Genomic DNA, 13,800 nt, shown 5'->3' on the forward strand with positions numbered 1-13,800 from the left:
TGTGGTCATATAGGTCATGAGGTCAATAGCATAATGTTCTGCTAGAGCTCTACCACCTAGTTTCCTTTTCTTTTCTAGTCGTGATACTCCTAGTGAGGATACTTCACCAGAGTCTTCACCCGGGTCCTCACTTAGAGCATCCTCTAAACTAGAAGATCCCTTATCGTCACTATTGTTGGGCGAGGTGCTTACTTCAGGAGACATTCTCCTAGCACTAGTCCCAACATTAGAGGATCTTATCGGCTCTAAAGGGATCCTGGGGTCGAAAGCGGGATTCGTGAGTAGACCAGGCAGGAAGTCTAGTTCGTCATCGTCAACTTCAATTACTTTTTCTTTGCCTTTTGACATTCCCTAAAATTTTATTTAAAAATAAGTCTAAGGTGCATTTTTATGGGGCTCAAATGACCTTAAAATAAGAAAAATTAAATTTTACCATATAAAAGTAAAACCTCTTGTAGTTCCTAAAGTATCCTTGCTTAGATTTCTTTTTTTTAATTTTAATATTTTCTCTCTCCTAAAGAAGTTGCTGTATCCTTGCTTGGTAAGATGCTCTGTTCAGGCTTGAATGTTGTTGGTTTGAATTGGCAACTGAACTCGAATCAATTCTCATGCATGGGTTGGGGAATTTGCTCAACTTATAATTGGTAGGTTTATGCCTTTGGGATCAAACTCATTTCGTCTCTCTAAGAATCTGCAAAATTAATTGGTATTATCATGTCGGCGCTGCTTATAATTAGTAGTGCTTGCATTGCCCTGAATTCAGGCATTGCTTGAGTAAAGTTGGGCTTGCTGATTCATTTTAGTGACATATAAAAACATTTTTTTAAAAAAAAATCAAGACCTGTTTGTCGAAATTTACAAATATTTTGTTCTTTAATTAATTTTTATTATATCAAACGGTAGGACTGCAGTGTAGGAATTTGTGGTGGAAAAGGTACCAATATTGACTCAATATGTCAAATTTCTAGAAAATTTTAACATCAAATGCCTTTTTTCCATTGTTGTGAGTATAAGTCAAATTTCTTGCAAATTTTCTATGGGTGTGGCGATTTTTTTTATTTCTTGGAGTGCAAACGGCCCACCCTTCACCTATTCATAAAGATGTCGAATTTTCAGCTGCAATTAACAGTTGCTCTACGTTCCCCGTGTTCCACATTTTACAATATTAAATAAGAGAATTTTGAGTCCAGAAGCAATCGCTTTCAGGTCAGTGCCCTGCAAGATGGATTATCAGTCATGGTGTTTAATTATATTTATTTAATTTGTTAGAGAGAGCTCTACGCCTATAGAGTATAACAAATGGATGTACTTTCGTTTCCGTTCATCTGTTGTAAGTTACTGTTTTTCTTGTCTGAATCCTCTTTTGCTTCCGACACCATTACTTCATCTCAGTCCCTCAGCGATGGCAGGACCTTAGTTTCGAAAGAAGGAAGCTTTGAGCTTGGTTTCTTCAGTCCTGGTAGTTCCAAGAATCGTTACGTGGGAATTTGGTACAAAAATATGCCTGTTCAAACTGTTGTTTGGGTTGCAAACCGAATCAACCCCATTAATGATTCTTCTGGAATGTTAGTTGTAAACGAGACGGGCAATCTTGTTTTAACAAGCCAGAACAAGAGTGTAGTTTGGTCAGCAAACTTGAGCAAAGAAGTCCGGACTCCAGTTGTATTGCAGCTACTAGATTCAGGAAATCTTGTCCTCAGACGGGAACGAGATGGCGGTTCTGAAACTTATTTATGGCAAAGCTTTGATTATCCTTCTGATACATTGCTACCGGGAATGAAGCTCGGATGGGATTTGAAGACTGGTCTTGAGCGGCGTATAACATCATGGAAGAGCCCAGACGACCCGTCTCCTGGAAACTTTACTTGGGCACTTGAACGACAAGATAACCCTGAGTCAATCTTCTGGAAGGGATCAAGAAAGTTAACTAGGAGTGGCCCATGGAATGGCCTTAGATTCAGTGGTTCATTAATAAAGCCTAACCCAATCTTTAACTCAAGTTTGTCTCTAATGAGGATGAGCTCTACTACACATACATCCTCGTAGATAAAGCTGTTTTCTCAAGGACTCTCGTGAACCAAACACTCTCTTTACGTCAACGATTCGTGTGGAGTAAAGCAACTCAAAGTTGGGAGCTGTATACAAGTGTGCCAATAGATCAGTGTGACACTTATGCCCTTTGTGGTGCCTATGGCATTTGCATCATTAGCTATACGCCATTTTGCCAATGTTTAATAGGTTTTAAACCAAAGTCAAGGGGATATGTGGACTGGTCTCAAGGGTGTGTGCGTGATAAGTCGTTAAACTACTCTAGACAAGATGGCTTCATCAAATTCACTGCGATGAAATTACCAGATTCTACTTCCTCTTGGGTTAGCAAAAGTATGAATCTCAATGAATGCCGGGAGAAATGCTTAGACAACTCTTCTTGTATGGCATACACAAATTCAGATATCAGAGGAGAAGGCAGTGGCTGTGCCATGTGGTTTGGTGATCTGATTGACATCACATACTTCCAAGATGGTGGACAGGACTTGTATATTCGAATGTCTGCTTCAGAGCTAGGTATCCGTAAACTATCAATTATTTAGTTCCACAATTTTATTGTGCAATTTAGTATTGAATTCTGATTGATAAGCTCCTTTCGCATAAAGCAGTTTCTGGGTATAGCTTCTATGCATAGAATTTTGCTGCTATTTGAATTCTTTTTTCTTAGCTATATGATTATTGACTTGCTTTGCAATATCTGAATACGCTAATCAAGGAGCGAAAGGTGTGCCTACGACAAAGATAGTGGTGATAGTCATTTCTACTGCTGCCCTGTTAGCTGTGGTGATTGCAGCTAGCTATTTGGTTCACAAAAGAAGGAGAAATATAGTAGGTATAATATTGCTTCATTTTCCTTCAAAGATTTATAGCCATTTGCTTGCATTTTTATGATAGCCGTTTCCTTTCAATCAATATTTATATGAGTTCAATTTTTCTGTATCAAGTCTTCAATAAAATCTTTCACCAAGTAGAATAAGTTTTTATATGCGGCAATAACTGTATATTTGTTTCAAGATGAAGAGTTAACAGTGCATATCATTTAGATCAGGGGCAAGGTAATTAAACTTGTAAATTTTTGGTTGGAATAGCAGGTTTACTTACTTGCATTTAGTGTTATATTAATACACGCTTCTTTTTCACCTATGGTTCTCTATTTACTTGCACTTTCATATTGACTGGAAAATAGCTTTAATACAAATTTACAGATAAAGAACCTTCTCATCAAGAAGATCAAAATTGAAGTTCCTAGTTAGTAATTTGTCCAGTATACGTACTGCATATGCGCTTTCAACTAATATTGTCCAATATTTCAGAGAAAACAGAAAACGATCAGATTCAAAACATAGACCTGGAGCTACCATTGTTTGAGTTAGCTACAATTGTTAGTTCCACCAATAACTTTTCAATCAACATGAAGCTTGGACAAGGTGGCTTTGGACCCGTTTACAAGGTAAACTTGAAACTTGCTAGTCAAAAATACTTATTTTACTTGGTAACTAAATTCACATATATGGCTTGGCAGGGCACGCTAGTGGATGGACAGGAAATAGCTGTGAAGAGGCTTTCGAAGATTTCTGAGCAAGGATTGAAGGAGTTAAAGAATGAAGTTATACTATTTTCCAAATTACAGCACAGAAATCTTGTAAAGCTTCTTGGCTGCTGCATTCAGGGAGAGGAGAAATTGTTGATTTATGAATTCATGCCCAACAAAAGCCTGGACTCTTTCATTTTTGGTCTGGGTCCCTATAACCTTAAAATATTCGGCTAGCTTGTGCCTTGATTATAGACGTTTCTTATGTATTTTCAGAAAATTTTGTACTAACCTTAATGTCGTAATTTGTAGCTCAAGAAAGATGTAAGATATTGGATTGGTCCAAGCGTTTCCACATTATTTGTGGGACTGCTAGGGGTGTTATGTACCTTCATCAAGATTCTAGATTGAGGATTGTACATCGAGATCTCAAAGCAAGTAATGTGCTACTCGATCAAGATATGAACCCAAAAATTTCAGATTTTGGTTTGGCAAGAGCTTTTGGTGGAGACGAGACAGAAGGAAACACAAACAGAGTAGTTGGAACATAGTAAGTACTTTTTGTCATGTGATCTTTACGATTCACTTGCACTGATTAATGAAAATTAACTTATATATTTCACTCTTTTGAAGTGGTTATATGGCACCGGAATACGCTAGTGGTGGGCAATTCTCAGTAAAATCCGATGTCTTCAGCTTTGGAATTTTATTGCTGGAGATAATAAGTGGAAAGAAAAATAGAGGATTTTATCATTCCGACAACAAGCTTAACCTTATAGGACATGTAAGTAAAATGCATACGACATTTTCTAACATAGTTTGAACTAAGAAAATATAGATGATAAAAGAGTTTTAATATGTTGTAGGCATGGAAGTTGTGGAACGAAGGCATGCCTTCACAATTAATCGATCCGTGTATTCAAGGCTCATTCAATCTTGCTGAAGTGATACGATGCATCCACATCGGTTTGTTATGCGTGCAACAGCATCCAAAGGACATGCCAAGCATGCCCTCAGTGATTTTGATGTTGGGCAGCGAGACTGTGTTGCCTCAGCCAAAGCAACCCGGTTACTTGGCGGACAGGAAATCTACCAGAAAAGATTATTCATCAAGCACGCCTGAATCATGTTCAACTAATACAATTACGATCTCTGAGTTGGAGGGTCGGTAGAGAATCTATTTGTGGTATCATGCCTTATTCTACAATGTCAAGTGCAAAAGCGGTAATATGTCAACCAAATGGAAAGTTAAGATAAATGATTGGATAAAAAATGATGAGGATCATCCAGTGAATGCATGTTGTGGATCTAAAAGTTCAGAGGACAGGCCAATTTTGCAGCTGACTACTTGGCTAAAAATGCAGGCTCCGTGCCTCTCGGATTTCATGTTTATCAAGAACCTCCTGTAGGTCATGATCCTTGGCTTTGTTATGAAATGGGACAATGATTCCCCGCTCGGTTGTGTCTTAGCTTGGCTAAGCCTTTTTTTGGTTAAAAAAAAAATAGAATGTAGACTGATGTTCATATAGAAATTGTAAATTAGAGGTATTGTGAGCAGTGTTGGGTTCAAAAAATGATTAACCGAGAATTAAATTAAATAAAAGAAAGACGTTATAATTTTTTTGATATAAAATATTTACTAATACATTTATGAGAATATCTTTGGTGCTTTTGGAGTATTTTTAACTATTCATAATTTATCACTTGTGTATATATGTCATCATGATTAGTAGAAGCATACACATGACAAAGAGTAAATGAAAAAGGAGAAGCTCTCCAAGAGTACCCAAGATTTTTCCTACATTTTAAAAATCATGTGCAATATTCTCATTATCAATACTATTAAGTACGTCCTTTTCTACATAAACAACAAAATTAATATTGATCCATTCATCTCTCATTCAATTTCAGCGTTAATTCTTCATGAACTTAATTGCTGAAAACATTCTATCTACGATGGTTGTGGGAATCGGAAGAATTATAGCTAAGTGTCACCAACAAATATATTAATACTGTAATGGATACTCTTTATCTTTTTTAGTCTCAAACTATTCTTTTAGCAACGTATTGATTCCCTTCACTCCTGTAAACCCGCCTAATTGTTATTTCCTAATTTAACCCAAGCCCTTATTTTCTTTTGAGAACAAGAAAGATAAAATTTGTGATTGGAGGTGTGGCTAATTATTATTTTTAGTAAATTTGAATCTATTTTTTGAAATCAAAAAATGTTTTGGGTTGTGGGTTATTATTATTTTTAAATAAAGCGTGAGTTTAATAGTTCAAGTTAAAATTTAAATTTTGTAGGTTTATGAATGTATAGAGGCTATTTTAATAGATTGATGAAGGTTAATTAGAAACCCAAATGATTTTTTCTTTTGTTGTTTTTGTCTTTCACATGCTAAATCCTCCACTCCTACTGATAAGAATTGGAATGATTTATTTTTATCCTAATGATCATAATAAAAATCTTTTAAAATTTTTACTATTTTATCAAAATTATTATTTTAAAATTATATTTACCCCAACTTTTTTTTTAACTATAATTTTTTTTCACCATTACTGTAACTTTTAATATAACTTGGGTTATCAAAATTTTGAGCTTCATTCAACCAACCATAACTATGATGATCAAAGTCAACGTTGCTCAAGTGAAGAAAGACTTTAATGGGAGGGAGATAATTATTATTATCGACATTACAAATGGACCCCAATTATATCTAAAGTCTTTGGGCTCCTGTCTCGTTTTCTTCTTCTTTTTCAAGGACCTGTCTATGGTACAGATTCTGTACCTAACATCTCCCGTCATCCCACCGTCCCATTTTCTATGGTTTAATTTCTCACTCCACATCCAACCTCATCCAACGGCTGATGCTGCAGTCTGTAGCTTGCTGCAGTCTGTAGCTTACAGATTCTGTAAGCTAGTCGAGTCCCTTTTTCAAAACCCTATTTACTAACCATTAATTTGGTTGGTTCATGAATCCGGCGGTTTCTGATTTTCTTATTTATTTTTATGCCAGTGACCCCGTAACGATAGCATTGCAATCTCATGAAAAATGGACACCCGTCAGCAAAAATCTTTTTGTTAAGTGATCTACTGATTATAATAACCCATGACCAAAAATATTGGACATGCATGTCTTCTTTTTTTTAGTAATTATACACTCACATCACACTTTTACGATTAATTGACTAAACATGTATGATAAACGATTATATAATAGATTGTCTCACAATCTAAATTTACCAAATATCTTCAGAAATTATTTGTGAAGTTGATTACTTCAAAAGTCAAGTTTGAATACTAATTAATTGTGAGAATATTCGAATTGAATCCATAAAATTCTTTTAAAATTTTCTTTAAAGCTTATAACATACTTTTCAGAAAGTCTGTCGAGTACTAATTCAGAAATTTGTTTCAATATATATTAAGAAAATTTATTTGGTTAAGAGAAATGAGCCCCTTTTGAGTTGGTGAAGCCTGAGCTTATCATTAGGCAAGCCATCAAATTATTCAATAAACACATTTGTCCCACACATCCATAATTAATTAAAAGGATGGAATTATTTGAACTTATGAAATTTCTCATAACATCCATTTATTTAATATATCCCCTATCAAGATCTTAAAATTAAATTTTAACTCTATAAACCGCTTAATACCCCACAAATAACCGATCTATGGTGGGTGCAATAATTTAGATAATTAAATTATTTATTGTTTTTGGTAATTTTTATTTAAGATTATTTTTGTAATATAAATTTTTATTTAAAAATAAGTCTAAGGTGCATTTTTATGGGGCCCAAATGACCTTAAAATTAGAAGAATTAAATTTTACCATATAAAAGTAAAACCTCTTGTAATTCCTAAAGTATGCTTGATTAGATTTCTTTTTAATTTTAATATTTTCTCTCTGCCATAGAAGTTGCTATGTCCTTTCTTGGTAAGATGCTCTGTTCAGGCTTCAATGTTGTTAGCTTGAATTGGCAATTGAACTTTGAATCAATTCTCATGCATGGGTTGGGGAATTTGCTCAACTTATAATTGGTAGGTTTATGCCTCTGACCAAACTCATTTCGCCTCTCCAAGAATCTACAAAATTAATTGGTATTATCATGTCGGTGCTGCTTATAATTAGTAGTGCCCGCATTGCTCTGAATTCAGGCATTGCTTGAGTAGAGTTGGGCTTGCTGATTCATTTTAGTGACACTTAAAAACACTTAAAAAAAAATCAGGACTTGTTTGTCGAAATTTACAAATATTTTGTTCTTTAATTAATTTTTATTATATCAAACAATAGGACTGCAGTGTAGTTAAACCAGTTGCTTACACCTGGGCAACATAGTTTTGTGTTCTTATTTTTTTTTATTGTTTGTGAGATGGCAAGTGATATATATGTCTTTTTAAAATTTTCAATTATTGGGGCAACGAACATGGTAAATAATTTGCGGTGGAAAAGGTACCAATATTGACTCAATATGTCAAATTTCTAGAAAATTTTAGCATCAAATGCCTTTTTTCCATTGTTGTGAGTATAAGTCAAATTTCTTGCAAATTTTCTATGGGTGTGACGATTTTTTTTTGGAGTGCAAACGGCCCACCCTTCACCTATTCATAGAGAATTTTACAATATTAAATAGAGAATTTTGAGTCCAGAAGCAATCGCTTTCAGGTCAGTGCCCTCCAAGATGGATTATCAGTCATGGTGTTTAATTATATTTATTTAATTTGTTAGAGAGAGCTCTACGCCTATAGAGTATAACAAATGGATGTACTTTCGTTTTCGTTCATCTGTTGTAAGCTACTGTTTTTCTTGTCTGAATCCTCTTTTGCTTCCGACCATTACTTCGTCTCACTCCCTCAGCGATGGCATGACCTTAGTTTCAAAAGATCGAAGCTTTGAGCTTGGTTTCTTCAGTCCTGGCAGTTCCAAGAATCGTTACGTGGGAATTTGGTACAAAAATATGCCAGTTAAAACTGTTGTTTGGGTTGCAAACCGAATCAACCCCATTAATGACTCTTCTGGGTTGTTAGTTGTAAACGAGACGGGCAATCTTGTTTTAACAAGCCAGAACAAGAGTGTAGTTTGGTCAGCAAACTTGAGCAAAGAAGTCCGGACTCCAGTTATATTCCAGCTACTAGATTCAGGAAATCTTGTCCTCAGAGGGGAACGAGATGGCGGTTCTGAAACTTATTTATGGCAAAGCTTTGATTATCCTTCTGATACATTGCTACCGGGAATGAAGCTCGGATGGGATTTGAAGACTGGTCTTGAGCGGCGTATAACATCATGGAAGAGCTCAGACGACCCGTCTGTTGGGGAAAAATCCAGTTTTTTAAATTTTTATAAAACCTTTTGAAGATCGCTCTCATATAATATATAAGAATTTGTATTCTAGAAATCGTACCTTAAAAATCCGAGTTGGCTTTTTCCGCTGAAGTGATTTAGGCTCCTAGATCACGATCCACCACCACCACTCATGTTAGATCACGATCCGTCACCACCACGCTTGTTAGATCACGAACTGTCACCAATGATCTTCCAGGTTATGACTCAGGTTCGATCTGCACTTGACGTGTGGGCGCCTTTATCACTACCAAAGCAACTAGCACGAGAAAATTTTTCTCTCAACAATAGAGAGAAAAATCTTATTCTCCGATTTGTATAAAGTGGCTTCACTTTTTTCTTTAGAGAAAATAAGCCTTATATATCTCCCTTTAGTGAAAACCCTAGGCTCCAAATAATGCCCTAAATAAAACTCACGTTATTTTCTTTTTCAATAGGGGACCCACCTTGTAAAATAACATAAGGCCCCTTATACAAAAGCTAATTAAATGGAGCCTCCCACTAAATGATATATTTAGGCTTTTGACCCAAATAGCTAGTTATCTTACTTATTAGTCCAGTAGTGGTGCAGTCAATTAAATGAGCTAACCCGGGGATCATTTGAGAACATACAATAGTGGCTACAATAATTAGGCCTGTAATTAAACTAGCCCAATTATTTAATTCCAAATCTACTCCACTAAAAGATTGGAACTGACTTCCATAATTGTATGCTCGAATAATAATTCGTCCCAAGCCACATTGATTTCTTTACTGCACAATCTTTTGTACCACATCGTTAATTAAATTGATATCTCAACTGTCCAATCAATTTAATAACATCTTATTCCTTGATCCTTACTGGTTTTCTCTAATGATCATTTTCAACATACTAAATATGTTGACACACTCTGGCCAGAGAATTCTATGATCAAGTGCCGAAAACCCATCAAGAGATGTGTTGTACAAATTCTATATTGTTAATCCATAACTCCAATACTCATAATTGCTCCCACCAAGATACCGGGTAATCTTGACCACAAGTATGTGTCGTGCCCATTGGTAACTCAAATGGAATAACAATTACAATCATGAAATCATAATTAACTCAAGATTCAGATTACAGTAAAACCAATGCCTATGAGATTTAATAAGTCTGACAGTTATTACAAAGTTAATTAAATCTCATATGTGATCATGTTCAATGTAGTCGCACTACATCAAAAAATTCATACATGATTAAGACAAATCATTCAATGAATTTATTACAGTCTATACCTAAATAAAGTGCCCCACTTTATTTATCAACTGCGAACTAAATTTATTTAATCATAAGATAACTTGTATTTATGTCTTCTGTGAATCCACATGGTGATCACATAAATACATATAATATGATTAAATGGACTTTAATACAAATATTAATGCAATTAAGATATTTGAATAAAATACCTCATTTATTTTATTAATCAGAAAAACTGTTTATTACAATTAAATAAACACATATGCTTTTAAAGAGCATATTTTCCCAACAATCTCCCACTAGCTCTCAAAGCATATTTGGCATCTCACGCATGCCCATGGATTCTAAGTGCAAGTTAAAAGATTTCCTAGGTATGGCCTTAGTAAAAGGATCTGCCAAGTTTTGCTGTGACGCAATCTGAGTAACCTCCACATCACCTCTCTGCACTATATCCCTTATAAGATGATACTTCCTCTCAATATGTTTTTGTTTCTTGTGGTTCCTTGTTTCCTTGGTTCCTTAGATTGAGCTACCGCACCACTATTATCGCAAAATAGTTTAAGGGGTGCAGTTACAGCAGGTACCACCTCAAGATCTTGTAGGAACTTGCGGAGCCATACAGCTTCTTGTGCAGCTTCGGATGCAGCCACATATTCAGCTTCAGTTGTGGAGTCTGCGATACAAGATTGTTTCACACTCCTCCAACTAATAGCTCCACTTCCCAATGTAAACACATAGCCGGAAGTTGATTTTCTGGAATCCTTATCTGACATAAAGTCAGAATCAGTATAACCCACTGGAATGAGTTCATCACCAGAATACACAAGCATATAATTTTTAGTTCTTTTCAGATACTTCATTATATGCTTGACCGCAATCCAGTGTTCAGGTCCAGGATTAGATTGATATCTACTAACCATCCCTACCGCAAAACAGATGTCTGGCCTAGTGCAAAGCATGGCATACATGAGACTTCCCACAGCTTCTGCATAGGGAACTCGTCTCATTTTCTCTATCTCTTCAGATGTTTTAGGTGATTGATCCTTAGAGAATGTAATTCCATGTCTGAATGGTAATAAACCAGTCTTGGAATTTTCCATGCTAAATCTAGCCAATATCTTATCGATATAGACCGCTTGAGACAAGACTAAAGTTTTATTCTTCCGGTCTCGAAGTAACTTGATACCAAGAATATAACTTGCCTCTCCCAGGTCTTTCATATCAAATTGTTTTGCTAACCAACTCTTTATTGTAGTCAATACTCCTATATTGTTACCAATTAGGAGAATATCGTCTACATAAAGAATTAGGAAGCCTACAAATTTTTCTTGAATTTTCTTGTACACACATGGTTCATCAATGTTCTGAATGAATCCAAACGATTTTATCGCTTGATCAAATCTGATGTTCCATGACCGGGATGCTTGCTTCAATCCATAAATGGATCTCTGCAACTTACATACCATGTGTTCTTGGCCTTTTTGTATAAATCCATCTGGTTGCTGCATGTAGATGTTTTCTTCAAGATGCCCGTTGAGAAAGGCAGTCTTGACATCCATTTGCCAAATTTCATAATCTAGCACTGCAACAATGGAGAGCAGAATCCTGATGGATTTAAGCATAGCAACCGGAGAAAAATGTTTCCTCATAATCGATTCCCTCTTTCTGAGTAAACCCTTTGGCTACTAATCTTGCTTTAAATGTTTCCACCCTTCCGTCTACTCCTCTTTTTCTCTTGTAGATCTACTTGCATCCTATAGGTTTTACCCCATTTGGTGCCTCTACAAGTTCCCAGACTTTATTGGAATACATAGATTCCATTTCTTGATTCATGGCCTTTTTCCAAAATTCAACATCTCTATCTATTAGAGCTTCGTTGTAACTAGTGGGATCTTGTACATGTTCATCTGAGATAGCCGTATAGGTTTCTCCCAAAAGCATGTATCTCGCAGGTAACCTAGTTACCCTCCCACTACGACGAGGTTCTAAAAGTGATGGTTGTTCAGGGTTAATCCTGTGTTGATCATCTGGTTGTTGTTGTTCTTCCTGTTCTGTAACAGGCATTGAAAGCTGAGCATCAACCTGATCACCTGACAGTTCTTCAAGTATTACCTTACTCTTAGGTTTGAAGTTATTCATATAGTCTTCCTCGAGGGAAGTGAAATGTGTGCTCACTATCACTTTCCTATCTTGAGGACTATAAAATAAACCTCCCCTTGTTCCTTTGGGATACCCCACAAACATACAAACCTCAGAACGTGAATCCATTTTGTCTGCCTTTGGTTTCAGCACATGTGCTGGTGATCCCCAAATACAGACATGTCGTAAACTTGGTTTGCGACCTGACCATAATTCTATTGGGGTTTTAGGCACTGACTTAGATGGAACTAAGTTCAAAAGGTAAACTGCAGTTTCCAGTGCTAGTCCCCAAAAAGAGATTAGTAATGACGAATAACTAAGCATAGATCTCACCATATCCAAAAGAGTTCTATTTCTTCTTTCAGCTACCCCATTTTGTTGTGGTGTTCCCGGGGCAGTCAATTGAGATATAATCCCATTTTCAACCAGATACTCTTTGAAATCTCCTGAGAGAAATTCACCACCTCGATCAGATCGAAGTTTCTTTATGTTCTTATCTAATTGCTTTTCTGTCTCAGCCCTATACTCTTTGAATTTCTCAAGAGCTTCAGACTTATGACGCATCAGATAAACATAACCGTATCTTGAGTAATCATCAGTAAAAGTGATGAAATACTCATAACCTCCTCGAGCTTGTACATTGATTGGTCCACATACATCTGTATGTACCAATTCAAGTGGTACTGTTGCACGTACTCCTTTGGCCGAGAATGGCCTTTTGGTCATTTTCCCTTCTAAACAGGATTCACAGAGTGGCAATGATTCATTTTCTAATGGACCCAAGAGCCCATCTTTGATCATTCTCTATATCCTATTTTGGTTTATATGACCCAAGCGTAAATGCCAGAGGTAACATTGGTTGGAAGAAATATTTCTTTTCTTAGATAAATGTGTATGCTCATCATTATTTATCACTGTGTCATGCATAGAATGGATCATTGGAATTAAATGATATAAATTATCTTCCAATGTACCAGAACAAATAAGTCTCTTATTATGAAAAATAGAAACAGAGGATCCAAAATTTACAGTGTACCCTTGCTTTGACAAACAAGCTACTGAAATTAAATTCCTCTTAATGTCTGGAACATAAAGACAATTATTCAAAACTAAAGTCTCATTATTAAAAGATAATAAAACAGATCCAGTCTTCATTGATGACACGAACTGTCCTGTCCCTAACTGCAGCTTGACGCTTCCTTCACTTATTTTCCTGGTTTCCTGAAACCAATAAAGTGAATTACAAATATGATTAGTTGCTCCTGAATCCAACACCCAAGTGTCAATAGGATTCTGAACTAAACAGGCCTCAATTACAAAAAGATTTCCCATACCTGATTTCACAATCTTAGGGCAATCCTTTTTCCAGTGACCTTTCTGTCCACACTTGAAGCATTTGCCTTTCGGCTTGCCATCTTGCTTGGTAGACGGTCTCTTTTTCCCAGCTTTCTTCTTACTTTTGCCTTTCGGCTTAGTTCCAGAAGATGAACTTTTTTCAGTAATATTTATGTTTC

At 35.9% G+C, this 13,800-nt stretch overlaps 1 pseudogene; it reads left to right on the forward strand.

The window, feature by feature from the left end:
* Positions 1–1,299: 1,299 nt before the first annotated feature.
* On the forward strand, positions 1,300–4,773 carry LOC18054763 (annotated as a pseudogene).
* The last annotated feature ends 9,027 nt before the right edge of the window (positions 4,774–13,800 follow it).

The sequence above is a fragment of the Citrus clementina genome, unplaced genomic scaffold (assembly GCF_000493195.1).
Source record: "Citrus clementina cultivar Clemenules unplaced genomic scaffold, Citrus_clementina_v1.0 scaffold_1, whole genome shotgun sequence".
In the NCBI taxonomy this organism is placed as follows: domain Eukaryota; kingdom Viridiplantae; phylum Streptophyta; class Magnoliopsida; order Sapindales; family Rutaceae; genus Citrus; species Citrus x clementina.